The 6,000-nt window shown below is 64.0% G+C and overlaps 2 non-coding genes across 2 annotated transcripts; both read right to left on the reverse strand.

Annotated features, from left to right (window-relative positions):
• Window positions 1–1,642: 1,642 nt before the first annotated feature.
• On the reverse strand, window positions 1,643–1,761 carry LOC142866206 (5S ribosomal RNA). The gene has a single exon (XR_012916247.1). It is a non-coding gene; the product is annotated as a 5S ribosomal RNA (ribosomal RNA).
• Window positions 1,762–5,298: 3,537 nt separating this feature from the next.
• On the reverse strand, window positions 5,299–5,417 carry LOC142866208 (5S ribosomal RNA). The gene has a single exon (XR_012916249.1). It is a non-coding gene; the product is annotated as a 5S ribosomal RNA (ribosomal RNA).
• Between the last annotated feature and the right edge of the window lie 583 nt (window positions 5,418–6,000).

A 6,000-nucleotide genomic window follows, 5' to 3' on the forward strand; every position in this document is an offset into this window, starting at 1 on the left:
CCCTGGGGTGCCCAGCACAAAAGTGCAGACAACCACCGGACCCTCAATCTCAGTTTTCGGATGTTTTTGCCACTCTAAGGACCCGCAGGCCAGCTGGGCCTTCTGGCAGGACAGAGAGCCCCGGAATCCGACGTGGAGAGCTGGGTGTACGTCCCCACGAGGAGGCGGTCCCCACCTCCGCGGCTCTCCCCTTGCGGGGGGGGGGAAAAGCAGCCACGGGGCCTCAGAGAAGACACCAGGCTGGGCGCCCGCCCCACAGTGGGGGCACGTCCCCCGCAGGCCACTTAGCGACGGCCGCCGGCCGGCGGACGGTTGGGTGGCGCGAGACGCTGCGGCCGCCCTGCTACCGGGTTCCTGGGAGGGCGTCCTGGAACCAGCGTCCACACCAAGCCCTTGGAAGGCCCAGGCGACGGAGGAGCCCCGTCAGGCAGGGGCCGAGGACGGTGACGGCCCGGGCGGGGAGGAGCGTGTCAGGCAGGGGCAGAGGACGGTGACAGGTGACAGGCCGGGCGGGAAGGAGTCATTCAGGCAGGGGCCGAGGAGGAGACGGGGCTGGGTAAGGGTTAGGGTTAGAGTCAGGGCACAAGTCACAATCGCAAAGACCTGGAAGCGACCCGAGTGCCCATCGACCCACCAGTGCGTAAATGAAATGTGGCGCGTGGACACCACGGAGTGCTATTCAGCTAGGAGGAGCAGCGGTGAGAGGGCACCTCTCGTGGTTCTCCTGGCCAGAGCTGGAACCCGTTCCAGTAAGCCAGGTAGCCCAAGAATGGACACACGAGCACCACGTGCTCGCGCTCACCAGCAAATGGGTACGAACCGACGGACACCCAAGTGGACACAGAGGAATCACCTTCATCGGGTGGGTGTCGGGCGGGTGGGGGGAGGGGATGGGCATACACCTCCATTAGGAATGGGGTGGGTGCGCACCGACTGGGGGATGGGCGCACTTGAGGCTCTGACCCGAGGGGGGAGGCTGGGAGAGGGCAACGTACCCGACCTTAACATTGGTACCCCCACAATACGCTGGAACAACATCAGAGGTTAATGAATAAGAACACAGGGGGGAGGGGGGCACGGGCAACACATGTCACCTTAATACTTGGACTCCCATCATCTGCTTGAAAAGAGAGAGAAAAGAAAATGCAATCATAGAGATAAGAGACACTTTTTAAACATAATGAATCCGAAGAGAAAAGTAAAAGGAGGCCTGTGGGGCAGGTCTGGGTGTGACTCCGGATCCCCCAACATCAGGTGCCACCACCAAAGATTCCTACGTGTAGCCCATAGAACCCCAAAAGCAACGGGACGAGTTCTGGTCACATACTCCCTGAAAATGACATCCTGGCCTTCTTCTGGAACTCCCTCCCCTCTCAGACTCTCAAGGTTTCCTCCAGCGTGTCGGTTCCCACAGAGCAGACCTTTGGTCTGAGACCTGACAGTCCAGAAGCCACGCATGCTGCCGCGTGACGGCGGTGTCGCGGCTTGGGACAAGAGGAGGCCCCACGGTGCGGGCTGGGGCGCCAGGCACCGCGGCGGGCGCTGAGGGTGGGGGTGACCCCCGCCCCGGGCCGCCGCCTCGCTCCCAGAGAGGGGACAGAACAAGAGGCAAAACAAAAAAAAAAAAAAAAAAAAAAAAAGAAGCCTACGGCACCCGGTATTCCCAGGCGGTCTCCCATCCAAGTACTAACCAGGCCCGACCCTGCTTAGCTTCTGAGACCAGACGAGATCGGGCGCGTTCAGGGTGGTGTGGCCCTAGACGGCGGAGGGCGCCCCTGCCCCGCTCAAGAAGCCGAGCCTCTCTGCGCTTCCCCGCCGCCTCCTCCCGCCCCAGGCCCCGCGCCGGCGCTGACCCGCACCGGGCGGGCCTGTTGAGTTCACCGGCCGGGTCCGGCGGGCTCCGAGGGACGGGGGTGACAGGTGGGGTGGGGCGGGGCGGGCAGGGAGCGGCGGGCCGGGGTGGGGGGCTGTCTCTCTATACACACACACACACACACACACTCACACTCACACTCACTCACTCACACTCACACAAGATGCGCCTCCACGGCTGGACTCGCCAAGGTGGAGACCTTCCAGCCCCCTTCCTCTCCTCGCCTGGCCCACCCCCAGCTCGTGGCCGCCCCCGCCGTCGCCGCCGCCGCCGCCGCCGCCGCCGCCGCCGCCGCCGATTGCGCACGCGCGGGTCGCCCGCCCTTTGACCCCAGGCAGGGGCCGCCCTCCCCGACAACCCCTTTCAGCTGCGCCCCCCACCCTGTGGGTGGGCTGCCGCCTATTCCCCCGGGCCCGGGCTGGGGCACAGCGCATGGGGGAGGGGAGCGAGTGTATGGGGCGTCTCTCTGTCTCTCTAGGGATGTGTCCCATGGGTGGGGTGGCGTGGTTAGTGGGGCGCTGAAGAAATCAGTCCCCTCCATCTCCTACCTCTGGAAAACGCCCAAGCCCTTGGAGAACTGCCGGCAACGCGACCGTGGGGGCCGGGACCCTCCTCTGTGTCCTCCTGTGGCCCAGTCCAAGGGGCCTGGGCCTGGCCGGGGCTGCATTGGACCCCGACCACCCTGGCGTGTGGACTCGCTAAAAATCGGCGATTAGATATTGGATTCCAGCTTCATTGAGGTCATTTCACTAATGAGTGCACCGGAAAGAGTTTCCTAATCCATCTGTGAGGGTGGCAACTGAAAGAGAATTTTAAAGCTGACAGAATAGGCGAGGAAAGGCATAGGAGATTTCCACACCCAGTAAGGAAGCCTTTCCCGAAATGGAAGAAAGAAACGAGCAAACAGAGACACCGGTAGCCCGCCAGGATCAGAGTCTGCCCCCGAGAGAAAGTACCCTGACCAGGTTCACCCGTGGGTGGGTGGCGAGCTAGCGGCATTCAGAAGAGCGAGGCCCGCAGTCTGTGCAGAAGACACCTGCACTCGGGTGTGTGTGGCGGCACGATTCACAAGCAGCTCCAGATGTTAAGCCAAGGAGAAGCCAGGGAGTTCCCAACGCCCCAGGTGTCCTCAGCCCACGACTGGCTGCTGGGGGAATGCGAAGCCCGGCTCCTTGTCTCAGAGCGGGACAACCAGGAGGTGTGACGTACACCCCGGGGTTCCCAGGAGGATCAGGCTGAAGCTGGGACTTGGCCTGAAAGTGTCCCCTCGCACGGCCACCCCCTTCCCCTTCCTGCTCCTCTACTCCTGGTGCCCCTCCATCCAGGGGCCAGACCTTAAAGAGTCACCCGCAAGAGAATCCTGGTCCCAAAGGAGCCTTCTGGGGGACCCGTGCTGAGAGAGGTTGTGGGCATGGCCCGCTGGGGCTCTGCCCGACCCAGGGCTGAGAGATGCAACCTCCCAGCTCTGGGTCCCTGCAGGGGAAGCGTTGGCAAGCACAGGGCCAGTCCTCCAAAGGCCCAGGTGCAGGGAGCCCAGGCCAAGCAGCCTGTGGAAGAAGCCACCCCGGGAACACGACTGCAGGCCACGGCCCTTCCCACCTCCTCCTCCTCCTCCTCCTCCTGCTCCTCCACCCCCCCCCCGACCTCCCACCCCCACCCCCGACATGGCGCAGGGCTCAGAGACACCTCAGACACTTGCTACCCAAAGTGCAAAGGGCATCAGTTGCTCCTCCAAACCCCCCCCCCGCCCAGCAGACCGCGTTGTCCAGCCAGCCCCCGGGCCTCCCTGGGGTGCCCAGCACAAAAGTGCAGACAACCACCGGACCCTCAATCTCAGTTTTCGGATGTTTTTGCCACTCTAAGGACCCGCAGGCCAGCTGGGCCTTCTGGCAGGACAGAGAGCCCCGGAATCCGACGTGGAGAGCTGGGTGTACGTCCCCACGAGGAGGCGGTCCCCACCTCCGCGGCTCTCCCCTTGCGGGGGGGGGGAAAAGCAGCCACGGGGCCTCAGAGAAGACACCAGGCTGGGCGCCCGCCCCACAGTGGGGGCACGTCCCCCGCAGGCCACTTAGCGACGGCCGCCGGCCGGCGGACGGTTGGGTGGCGCGAGACGCTGCGGCCGCCCTGCTACCGGGTTCCTGGGAGGGCGTCCTGGAACCAGCGTCCACACCAAGCCCTTGGAAGGCCCAGGCGACGGAGGAGCCCCGTCAGGCAGGGGCCGAGGACGGTGACGGCCCGGGCGGGGAGGAGCGTGTCAGGCAGGGGCAGAGGACGGTGACAGGTGACAGGCCGGGCGGGAAGGAGTCATTCAGGCAGGGGCCGAGGAGGAGACGGGGCTGGGTAAGGGTTAGGGTTAGAGTCAGGGCACAAGTCACAATCGCAAAGACCTGGAAGCGACCCGAGTGCCCATCGACCCACCAGTGCGTAAATGAAATGTGGCGCGTGGACACCACGGAGTGCTATTCAGCTAGGAGGAGCAGCGGTGAGAGGGCACCTCTCGTGGTTCTCCTGGCCAGAGCTGGAACCCGTTCCAGTAAGCCAGGTAGCCCAAGAATGGACACACGAGCACCACGTGCTCGCGCTCACCAGCAAATGGGTACGAACCGACGGACACCCAAGTGGACACAGAGGAATCACCTTCATCGGGTGGGTGTCGGGCGGGTGGGGGGAGGGGATGGGCATACACCTCCATTAGGAATGGGGTGGGTGCGCACCGACTGGGGGATGGGCGCACTTGAGGCTCTGACCCGAGGGGGGAGGCTGGGAGAGGGCAACGTACCCGACCTTAACATTGGTACCCCCACAATACGCTGGAACAACATCAGAGGTTAATGAATAAGAACACAGGGGGGAGGGGGGCACGGGCAACACATGTCACCTTAATACTTGGACTCCCATCATCTGCTTGAAAAGAGAGAGAAAAGAAAATGCAATCATAGAGATAAGAGACACTTTTTAAACATAATGAATCCGAAGAGAAAAGTAAAAGGAGGCCTGTGGGGCAGGTCTGGGTGTGACTCCGGATCCCCCAACATCAGGTGCCACCACCAAAGATTCCTACGTGTAGCCCATAGAACCCCAAAAGCAACGGGACGAGTTCTGGTCACATACTCCCTGAAAATGACATCCTGGCCTTCTTCTGGAACTCCCTCCCCTCTCAGACTCTCAAGGTTTCCTCCAGCGTGTCGGTTCCCACAGAGCAGACCTTTGGTCTGAGACCTGACAGTCCAGAAGCCACGCATGCTGCCGCGTGACGGCGGTGTCGCGGCTTGGGACAAGAGGAGGCCCCACGGTGCGGGCTGGGGCGCCAGGCACCGCGGCGGGCGCTGAGGGTGGGGGTGACCCCCGCCCCGGGCCGCCGCCTCGCTCCCAGAGAGGGGACAGAACAAGAGGCAAAACAAAAAAAAAAAAAAAAAAAAAAAAGAAGCCTACGGCACCCGGTATTCCCAGGCGGTCTCCCATCCAAGTACTAACCAGGCCCGACCCTGCTTAGCTTCTGAGACCAGACGAGATCGGGCGCGTTCAGGGTGGTGTGGCCCTAGACGGCGGAGGGCGCCCCTGCCCCGCTCAAGAAGCCGAGCCTCTCTGCGCTTCCCCGCCGCCTCCTCCCGCCCCAGGCCCCGCGCCGGCGCTGACCCGCACCGGGCGGGCCTGTTGAGTTCACCGGCCGGGTCCGGCGGGCTCCGAGGGACGGGGGTGACAGGCGGGGTGGGGCGGGGCGGGCAGGGAGCGGCGGGCCGGGGTGGGGGGCTGTCTCTCTATACACACACACACACACACACACACACACACACACACACTCACACTCACACAAGATGCGCCTCCACGGCTGGACTCGCCAAGGTGGAGACCTTCCAGCCCCCTTCCTCTCCTCGCCTGGCCCACCCCCAGCTCGTGGCCGCCCCCGCCGATTGCGCACGCGCGGGTCGCCCGCCCTTTGACCCCAGGCAGGGGCCGCCCTCCCCGACAACCCCTTTCAGCTGCGCCCCCCACCCTGTGGGTGGGCTGCCGCCTATTCCCCCGGGCCCGGGCTGGGGCACAGCGCATGGGGGAGGGGAGCGAGTGTATGGGGCGTCTCTCTGTCTCTCTAGGGATGTGTCCCATGGGTGGGGTGGCGTGGTTAGTGG

Source organism: Microcebus murinus, unplaced genomic scaffold (assembly GCF_040939455.1).
Source record: "Microcebus murinus isolate Inina unplaced genomic scaffold, M.murinus_Inina_mat1.0 scaf002_hap2_Mmur4.0, whole genome shotgun sequence".
NCBI lineage: Eukaryota > Metazoa > Chordata > Mammalia > Primates > Cheirogaleidae > Microcebus > Microcebus murinus.